The sequence below is a fragment of the Trachymyrmex septentrionalis genome, unplaced genomic scaffold (assembly GCF_001594115.1).
Source record: "Trachymyrmex septentrionalis isolate Tsep2-gDNA-1 unplaced genomic scaffold, Tsep1.0 scaffold75, whole genome shotgun sequence".
NCBI lineage: Eukaryota > Metazoa > Arthropoda > Insecta > Hymenoptera > Formicidae > Trachymyrmex > Trachymyrmex septentrionalis.
In genome coordinates, this window is record NW_017305938.1 from 1,300,367 (window position 1) to 1,312,145 (window position 11,779).

Genomic DNA, 11,779 nt, shown 5'->3' on the forward strand with positions numbered 1-11,779 from the left:
GTAAACCGATACTCTGATACTTGCATTTATCGTGAAGATAACGAAGCGGCGCGTTACGAACCATTTAATCTTTCATCGCCGCGAAGGCGCGCGCTCGGCCTTTTTATTATATTTTCCTGCAAATACATTTCCTATGCTTATATCTCTGAGAGATTTATCTAATCTTTCATAGAGATATAAGTATATCCGCAAACTCTCGCATATGCATTCATTCGGAAGCGAACCGCCCCTTTACAATCACGTCATGATTTATTGCCGCTTACATTCAAGTCGGGATTGGGAACTCCACCAATTCTTTCCTGCAGCATTTTATCAATAACGGATTGATAAGAAATAGGAAGCAAGTGATAATTCAAATAATTCTTGCATAAATCAAACTAAAATCCGTATCGGTTTCTGTATACATGTGTTATGAAGCAAATTCAAAAACTATAGCGTTTAAATTATACCTTTCTTTCTCAATATATAGATGTGGTCCACTTAACGCTATAAATATTTCAAAATATTTTTTGATTGCCCAATTAAAAGAAAGAATTTTACTAATTGACTAATCAAAAAATACTTCGCAAGTATATAATTATACGAATAATAATTAATTAACAAAATATCACATAGCTTTTTTGAAGAAAACATTCTTAAAAGCCTGAAAAATATTCTAAATCTAAGTAATATTTTTTAAATAGCACTAACAATAAATAAATGTTTCTTTATTGTAAATAAATGTTTATTCAAAAGAAGGTAGTACTTAAATCAAATATATGTTTACGTTTAGTAAATATTTATTTACAATAAGATAATGTTCTTAATACTATTCAAGAAAAGAACATTACTTATTGTTAGATTTAGACAATTTTTTCAGTGTGCCAAAACATATCTGTCTTGTAAGAAAATGTGTACGTAAGTAATTAACATATTCTATTGCATGTTCTATATTTTAACAGGTATATTTTAACAACTTAAATCTATTTTTTGTTATAGCAAGGTAAAGTTTGAAAAGCTCTGGCGATTTATTCGAAGCTCGCCGGAGATTGGCCGATTGATTTCCGGCGAGCGATTTACATCCGAGAGGAACTTAGGTCGGCCGCGAGTGAAAAAGTCCGCACAAACCTTTCAATTCGCTGGGTCGAGAAATCCTTCGAAAGGCAATCAGCGCCGCACAAACATTATCGCGTAGTTCAAAGCTGTGGCGTAAGAGGAGATATTTCAGATGAATAAGACGGTTGGCCGAGCCTCGAGGAAATTACTTTACCTTCTACGAAAAAAAAGGGGAAAAATTGAAAATTCGCAGCGTAGCGGTAAAAGAGACTTTATGATGCCGAGAGGATGTTATAATAAAATATTCGAAAATGTATTAAGATGAATAAATATGTCTGACGTTATTGGAGAAGCATGAAAGCATAGAAGCATATATCGTTGTTATAAATATGCCATATGGAACATTCGTAATTTGTGTCACGTATACATAAAATTAAATTTATTATCACTAAATCAACTCAACGAAAATATCATGGCATATTATACCACGGAAAAATATTAGAGTGTCATATATTATCATGTAATACTTCATGCAGTGCCGCTTTTAAAGCAGTAATTAACATTGAAATTTTAATATAAAAACGGGATCGCAATAATTTACGAGAAGCAATAAAAAATATTGCATAAATAAAGTAAATCTATCATGAATTTTCACGCAGGATTGTGCTGCATATTTCAATATTACGTTTACATAGAATTTTTACGTATTGTTTACGTTAAATTTACATAAATCTGTTTCATGTAAACAAAATAAGCAATGTAAATTATTATAAATTGGATAATACGATACAGAAAGCAGTAAGTAAGTTTTGCGATTATTAATAATAAATTGCGTTCGACTATATTGATAAATAAAAATATATAAGCCAGATAGAAGTGTTAGTGTAGTGATAAGTGTACTCGAGTGTAATGATAAAGAACATAGGTGATTCATAAAATGTAATTTACATAGCTTGTATATATGTAGAGATGTAAATTATTATATTTAACGCAGCTTAGATAATATTGATTTTTCCGTATAGCAGATCCTAGATAAATATTTTAGCTCACAGTAAATCTCATCCATTCTGCAATGTAGTTGATTCGACACGCCAAATTGATATCAAACGGATCCTTTCAACAGATATGTCGCTTCGTATCCGCGTGGTTAACCTGCTTGACACAAGCGCGTGTATCCATCTACCGGCATAAATCAGAGTAGCTACAGTCGCTACAGAGCTAACACGTCTGATAGTAACTAGATGTACACGTTTAGGTAGACAGACACCTACATAGTAGTAGTATAACCCACCTTTAAAATAAGTTAGGTAAACTATTAGGTCGGTTTACACAATGTGAAAACAGCGAGTTAATATAATATCCGAAGATGAAACCGAGAGATGCTCGTTTGTGAAAATACCAAAAGAAAAGAATCCGATAACGCTTTCATTTCGTTGCAGTGATTTAAAGCTCGCGAGTAGAAACATTACTTTTCGTAATTAATCCTTGAAACTGCACGTTTCTCCACTTCTTGATAAGGAAAATGAATTTTCTGATTTAAATTGAATATAGGCAATGGGATTTAGTATCTATATTTAAAGAACAAAGGAAAATAAAAACCGTTTATTAAATATTTATGTTCTTATATCAGGAAATAAACGCACAAGCTCGCTAAATTGTAGAGTGTAAAGTTTTGAAATAAGCGAAATAAAAATTTAATCTCGTATAGAACAATAAAAATTTACATTAAATGCATATATACAGTAACTTCAAAATATCTTGCATAAATGTAAAATTTATTAATATGATAATTTAAATAACTCTATTAATCATTCATGCGATATTACATATCGATGAAACAACAACAATCCCAACATGCAGTAAACGCGAAATTGCAATGGCTTGCCAATAGCAAACGCGAGTACAACGCGTCGATGCGTTAATGAAGTTGTTACTTCTGCTTGGTATAACCAGTTTGCCGCACGTTGTGATTCTGGTATAGCCAACTATCGAACATCGCAATTATAGCGAATCAATAATTTCAACCTGAGCGGCGATTCGAGAACTACGTGTAACTTTCGCGTTCGATCAGAAACAGTACGGCAAATCTGTAATGTTGGATGGTCTATACGGCGAGTCTTTTATTGCAACTGAGTTGAGGAAAATTTCGATAACTGTGACATAATTCATTAATACACGATCTCAATAATTTCTCGTAATCAGTGATAGCTTTAAAAACATTTCCGACGCAGTTATTAAAAATGGCAATATTATTCTAAGACTAAATGTTATTTATATTAATTTTTTAAAACTAATTATAAATCGTTTCGGTGTGTACAACATATCTTTGCAATTAATATATTCTTATAAGAAATTTTTTTTGTAAAAGAAGGAGAGATCAAAATTTGATACTAATTTTGAATTCTCTGATTATTAATAAAAGTGGCAATGTATTTTCACTCAATTCAAATTTTAATTGCGTGATAAGTTTTACAATTATCGCATCATATATGCGGTATTGCATACGCTTTGGAAATATCTGTTTTCACTATTACTAGCATTGGAGAATTTTGTAGAATAACGAATATGTAAGCGTAAGTAATACAATACACTGTGGCAACGTTTGGTTTGATTATGCATAACACATGTTAAAATTAAATAAAAATTTTAACTATAAAGTCGAATATCATGCACAGTATATATATATATATATATATATTCAGTAGTAATGCATACTTGAAATAGTAGAATGCAAAAGTATCTACAAAAAGCTACAGCTCACAAACCTCAATATCCGTTTCAGTAATTATTTACGCAAATTATTATAAAAAATTAATTGAGCTGTAATATTTTTTATTATAAGAGTAATTTTTTGTTTGCAAATTTTGTAATCAACTTTAATTAGACACATATTATGTGTAATTACACATTTATTGTAATTTATTTATTATTGTCTATTTTATAATATAAAAATATTAGTAGATATAAATATGTATAAACGAATAGATTGTAGGTTTTTTTAATACAAAGTATTAATCACGAAATTAAAGGAAACAATAAAAATTTAATTTTTTAAGTTTAATTGTTAGAGTATAATTTGAATGATTTTATATCTTTTTTAATATATATTTTTATTTCTTTTCTAAGTTTTATAAATAGCACAAATAATAAGTAGATAATATTCAAAATTTGTAAAATTTTACTATAATTGTTACTTTCATTATATTTGTTTTATATTTCCTGCTTATATATTTTAACAATTTTAAATTACAAATAAACGTTCCAAAAACACAGTCAGTTTAGTGATTTTGAAATAAATAAATAACGTGTGAAATTTATAACCGCCATCAGCAGCTTTATGTATTATTATATGAAATTCCGCAAGCAAATGATTCGCTTGAAATTTCCACAAATGAGAGCGCAGAAAGTATTACCACAAAGTGCCACGGAATATCATATGACCGACAAAATTGCTTTAATCTCGTCGTCTTTTCCTCCCCATTTCTATGAACGATACTGACTTTTAGCTTCACATAAGCTAAGCTCCCTATTCCACCTGGATGAAGGAATTTTTAAAAAGTACGAAGAAATAAATCCCAAAGGTTTCCAATAAAACTCGGTACAAATCTCAAAAACAAATTGCAAATTAATAAAAATAAATAAGACGCTGAAAATAACACATAAAAAAATATAAAATTGCATTTATGTTAAATAATGTTAAATTTATAAGAAACTCAAATTTCCATAATTTTTTTAGTTTCTGGCTTAATTGTTTTCTATTAAAAAAAGATGATATAATAAATTAATAAATTAAAACATTTTTTCATGTATTTATTCACTCGTATTCACGAATATTTTTATATTATTGAATATTAAGGTGTGAGTTCCAATGAGAAGAATTAAAATATTATTATTAAAATGATAGGAAATGGAGAGCAATGCTAATGTCGTATGAATGAACATTCTACGTATAACTTCATTGAGTTCTAAGGATGTTGCTGAAATTCAACGCAGGATTCCAGAGAAGTTTGTAATTGTAGGTTTCCGAATTTCAGAATTGGTGCCAGCGTTCCACTTGCCTGCTTGAAACTTCAGCTTGGAATCATGAACTTTGAGTTATTGAACCAAATCATTAGTTGCTCAAACCAACACGCATTTATTTATTCATTTTTGTTAGCACTGTGTTAAATTATTAGTCTTTTAGTATCAAAACTTTTGGTTTCTTTATTTTTGTGTTTGAAAAAATAAAAGAACAATTATAAAAAGATTATCAAGAATTGACAAAGAATTTTAGAGCAAATATGCAATTAACATGAAATTTCTACATTCCATTGTATGAAAATATAGTCTTTAATAAATAATAGAGTTGAATCCACATAAAGAAATAATAGAGTTGAAAATACAAAAATCTTTACAAACAATCTAGAATTTCTTTTGAATTACAAATTAAATGAAAAATTGAGTTATTTTAATTGTTTGCTAGTAAATAACGTCACTCCAAGAATCAATGAATTATTTGAGATATAATGATGTTCTATAATAAACTATACAATTTTCATGTGTATAACTTTATTGATAATATAAATAATTTATTTTTTACATGTTGCATGTTTATCCCGCATGAAAATTTACATAATTGCATAATAATGTGTTTTTTATATGTGTTTTAAATTATACGTTATTTCCAATTTCATACTGTGGCGTCGTCGAATACTTACAAGCTTTTTATCTTTTACTTTGTTTTCCTTCTAGCAGATTACAGCAATATAGGATATCAGCAGTTAAGAATTTCATTGAATCGTGAGAGACCCTTGTTAATCGGTTGCACGAAGTGTAAGATCGAAAAGAAACGTACAAAATTGGTCCGGAATTTAATTTGTACAAAGCATTCCGTGAAAATCCGTTTCAGATTCCACATTATTGTACTTTCTCAAAACTTCCGTTCACTTGACACAATACAGAAACGCGCTAAAGAAACATCATGGATATATACTATTAATATTTATCTTTTCGTTAATATTCTAAATTCTAATTCGTTTCTTTGTTACCTTTTTAGCTTTTGGAAATTTGAATGCTATTCTAATTTAAGTTTAATTAAAGTTAGGCAATAGTTACACAGTGTAAAGCTGATTCGTAGATTGTAACACGTTGTTTTATTTAAGTCTACCGAGAGATGCATAAACTTACTCTTAAGATTATGTACAAAATTTTTCAATTTAATATTTTCACTTTTTAAATCTACAGTTCTTCCTTTTAACTTCCTACCAAGATAGGAAATTTCTAAATTTACAGTATCTCCTTTTAGTGAGGCATAAGGTATAAGAACCGAAATCCACGGATAGAAGCACATACATTGTACTTTATCGGTGTGGACTTAACACTATGGAGTGTCTGTATAATTCTTTATTAATATTTTAATACCAGCACAGTAAGAATTATATAGACACTGCATGATGTTAAATTCATAGTAATATTTCTTACAATATTAGATTATACAATATAGAAATTTGTAAAAATAGCATAAAATTCGATAATAAATTATTTATTTATTTTAATTATTTGTTTATTTATTTTAATAAATTATCTGTCGGGATCAATGTACCTAATAAGAATATAATATGTTTGTCTATACCTACTTTATTTTACAGAGTATTAAATTTTGTAACAACAATTTGGCCGGTATACGGTTGATTGTTTTTGTATAAACATAACGTCGCACATACATACATCGCTTTATTGTCACTCGCGCGACAAAACTCGGGCGGACAGCCAACGACACAAAACACTCTGTATTACTTCAACGTATTACTCTTCGGAGCATGGCAAGTGATAGGCAACGCCAAATGCGATTATTGCTTGCGAGTAAGTAGTAATTATAAATCTGTGCACGATTAGCTCTAGGTGATTGACGACTTGTAAGTTTCGAGATGGTAGCCGCGTCAAAATGAGTATCTCGCGTGATCTTCTTGTATTCGTAGTACAGATTGAAGAGGAAGAAGAAAACGAGTATAATGAATAATTGTTTCAGTATCATACATTTAACAATTTCTATAACTCTTGAATTTGTATATATCATGCAATGCACACTTTGAACTTATTCCATCAAAATTCGATATCGTACAGTTTGCTCCGTCTGTACGTCTTTCCTTGATTTCATATTGCATATTTATTAACTTATAATGTATATTTTAATAGTGATTACATTAAAACTCAAGAGATAATTTAATTTATTATTCAAAATGTGGGAAGTATGCCAAAGTGCAGGTGTAGAAGCAACAGGTACAGTACCATGGTGGATGCAGCATGAAATAGTCAATAACGTACAATTTTTGAATTCCTTGAAATTGATGAAAATTGAGCTTAATTATCAAGACATCGTGCATATATTCAGCGATTTGCAATTAGTCATATTTCTCTTTTTATTCTTCTATCGTGACATGGAAAATGCAAATTTCGGCAATACCGTACAATAATGCGTCGCGATCTTTAATCTTCATATTCTGTGTAATAATGAGCATATATAATTATAATTAATCATATTTTCGCGAGTGAATACAGAAAGAAACAATTATTGGAATCTGAGAGGAGGAGGAAGGATATCAGATAACGGCGGAGTAACTTTGAATTAAGTATAAGTATAATTTATAACTTGATTAATTTATTATTATTTAGTATTGTAGAATCAACTGCATGTTTATTTTCTCAATACTATTTTATATTATTACACAATGAAATATAAAATATTTCAGTTTATTTTTTGAGATATTTAAGATATATATTATAAAGTTTATTATAATTTAATAATGCATTCAGTAAAGCGTTATATAATTTTGTAAAATAATGTACTAACGAAAGAATATATAATATTTTAATACATATTTAAGATTTATTAAGTATTAATAATATTGATACAAAGATTACGTTTATACAACTCTCATTTAAGTCTTATATAAATTTTTTTATTAAAAAATTTTTTTTTTCTCTAAAATTATGTGATTATTTTCAAACATTTAAAAAAGATTTATAAAGAATATATAACAAATTTAATACATTTAACAATTATTTTTGTTAGTACTAGTTTGAACGTTGGTTTAAAATTGAGATATATTTATATATTACGAATCATAGTTACGTACTTAATACTTGGCTGTTGCGCGTCGTATTAGTAAGTGCTAATCTGTTTTATCTAATATTGAAAGATTAGAAGAGAGAGAGAGAGAGAGAGAGAGAGAGAGAGAGAGAGAGAGAGAGAGAGAGAGAGAGAGAGAGAGAAGTACCGTAGTATTTCGATGCTAATTATAAGACAAGCACAGCAATATGAAAATTACATTATTTATATCAGAATTAATGTATATTATATACATGTACATATATCGTATATTGTATGTACAAAATATCAAAAAATAATTAAAAGATTAAAAGAACATTTCATACATCTATTATTTTAAAATGTAAATAAGCTAGAATAGATTAGTATATTATTTAATTCGGCATCATGTTTATACATGATCACGTGTCAGTTTATATGTGCATATAAGAATTACAAAGCTAATTAAATATAACTCATTATTATCGATGCATTATTAACCGATAATTTGTTGGCACATATTTTGATATTATATTATATGCCAGAATATTAATTATGAGATTCGCAAATCGCATAAAATTTGTAAAAAATTTAAACTTGCTAAAAAAGAAAAAATGTTTTCTCTTAAGTAACTTGAGTAAAGGTAATAAAATATATAAAATGAATAATATTAGAATAACTTTTGCTAGAGAAAAATTATATTTAAATTTTGTAAAAATATTAATTTTTTACACTTTTTGCTAAACATACAAATTATGGAACATACAAAGTTAGGAAACCATTTCAAACATTATAAAGAAATATATTAATAATTTTATCTAACATCATTTCACTTTCAAATTTTATTTAATATACATTACTACACATTACAGTTGATTAAATTATTATTGAAATCTTCGAATATTTTAAAAATACAATTTCAGTTATATTTTTTAAAATTAAATTGCACAAACTGGTGTAAAGAAGCAATAGTAACAGATTTTAACTAAATTTTTTAATTAAAATATGCAATAATGATTATTAATAAAATTTATAAGTCACAACGTGACGACTTTTCCATAATTTTTCCTATTTATTCATACTTGTTGATAGAACTTGGCTTTCTATATCATTAAAATTAAAAATCAATATCAAGCAAATATCATATATAATAAAATTGGATAGCAAATAGCATTTGAAATGAGGAATGTATATATGCATAGTTAAATTGAGCATGTGAATTTTATGCCATATCATCGACTGACTTTGATCACGTATAAATCGATAATTATTGTTATCTCTCATTTTGTCAGAATGTTCCATAACCTTCAGAATACATTGTCATAAAATATTATAAAAATTACAGGACGTTCTACACATTCGATCATTCCGATGAAATACTTTTGCTAATGACAAAAAATTTCGAAAATTAGTGATACATGTGATATTTGATAAGAGAATTATTTCAAGATAATTCTGATGATATTCACAGATAGTTAGCCTCTTATATGAAAGGAGATTGCGTCTCAATAGCCTAAGATAGAATCGACACGAAGCTTTGTCTCCCTTTGGTAATTAAAGCTGTGATGTAGGTCAGAGAATCTAATTACACTAACTGCATTTGCATATATATAGATATATAAAAGCACATACCACCATTCTCACGCGGCATTTATGCAACATGCATATAGAACGAGACAACACAGTAGTTTTATGCGCACATAAATCTACATACGCGCACTCTTTTGCGCGTATGTGGTAAAGAACACGACGTGCAAAAGCATACCCTTGAGATTTTATCGTAAGTACATATATTGGCATAATCAACTCTCTCTCGCACTCTTAGCGACTCACATTCTTATTGCCAAACACTTTTACATTTATACATTTTTTGTATTATTAAATAAAAAAAATTATACAATTTTTTAATCATTATGCCTTTTTCTCTTTTTCGGATTATTAAACGAAGCGAAAAAAATTATAAAATTTTCAAGTAAATAAAACAGGTTATTTATTCAGCACTTCATTCACATTACATGTCTTAGCTGCAAAAGTAAACTTTTGATAAATTAAAACTTGATTGATTCAAAATTGATTGAAAAACAGATATGCTATTTAATTTCATTTTTCAAAGCTTAATTTGCTAAAGTGTCTCGCATTTGCAATAATCAAAATACAGAATATTATTTTATTATTAATTGCTAAATATATAACATATTCAACGTCGATATTTTTTTAATTAAAGTATTTTAATGTAATGACATTCTTAAAATAATTAAAATAACTTTGTTGATAAATTGCTGTTAATAAATATAAATGCTCTTCCGCAAAAATTGACATTTACTATTTATAATTTATTTTTATTTAGATTACATTGTAATTAATTGAATAGTGTGTGGACAATTTGTTAACGAAACAACGGGAAACGGAAAATATATGTATTATTAAAATCGAGATTATTAATTGATGTACAGACCAGCGAGGATGAAGGCGTTCTATTAATTTGAGGAATACGGCGAGGCAATGAATTGGGACTCTATCGGGGCTAACCTGATGAAACCAGGATAATTATCTGGCCCGATAATGGTAGACAGAGTATACGCCCGGCATTCACTATAACACTGTCGCGTCAAAAGGCTTTGTAATTCGACTTGAATAATGACGCTGCATGCCGTTCTACGTTGCTTTGTGATGTGTAATTGCAACCGCTAATATCGATGATTATAACATCGCACTCTACAAATTCTTGTATATGTATGTAAAGCACAATAGTGAAAGGAACGCGAATTCAATAACTATGTTAATTATATGTAAAATCAGTGTTTGCCTGAGAAATTAAACAGTATGTTTAGTATTATAGAGAAAGAAAATAAAAGAGCAAAATGTATCTAAAAAATTGAACAATTTTTCTCCCTTTTCTTTCAATTTATCTTTAATGAATATTATATAAAATATTAACAAGTATATATGTAGAACGTGGCTAATAAGAGTGCAGTGCAATAATCAAAGCGTAATTAATTTTACAAAGTAAAACAATACTTAAAAATAATATTTGAACGTTTCAACTCATTTTGATTTGGAACCTTCATCAGCGATGAATAATCTTCAAATCATTCACATGTCCTTCACTCTGCAAACAGTCAGTTACTCTTGAATGCAAGATCCAAAGTGAAATTTTCAACCATTATTCGATTAGACATTCAGGAAGTGTGTCTAAAACGGATGTGTAAACTGCAAACATCCAATATTACAAATCTGAAATTTGCTGAGAGTGCCTCATCACAGAGAATGAATATACATGCTGGTAATGTGATAATAATATAAGAATATGTGGTTTCACAAAACAATGAAATTCCGCTATACAATTCATTATAAAATAAAATATATTGACAAAGTTCATATTGGAACTACCAAAGTAAGTCAAAATAATCAGTTGGTAATTTTTTTTCAAATTTATAATAGTATATTTTCTGAAATTATGACTTTTGTTGAAATATGTAAAAAATTAAATTGACTAATCTATTTCTTACGTTATTATTTTTTTCGAAGATTTTTCAAAGATACATTTATGAACAATAGAACTTAATCGTGTCTTAATATGAAACTTAATATAAAATTAAATACCTTTAATATATATAAAATATTATATTTTTAATAACATTCAATTTATTAGAAGAATATAATTATGAATCGTCTTGT

General features: G+C 28.0%; 1 long non-coding RNA gene across 1 annotated transcript; it reads left to right on the forward strand.

The window, feature by feature from the left end:
* Positions 1-9,412: 9,412 nt before the first annotated feature.
* On the forward strand, positions 9,413-10,954 carry LOC108754052. Its single transcript, XR_001939685.1, has 3 exons — positions 9,413-9,651; positions 9,716-9,881; positions 10,555-10,954. It is a non-coding gene; the product is annotated as an uncharacterized LOC108754052 (long non-coding RNA).
* The last annotated feature ends 825 nt before the right edge of the window (positions 10,955-11,779 follow it).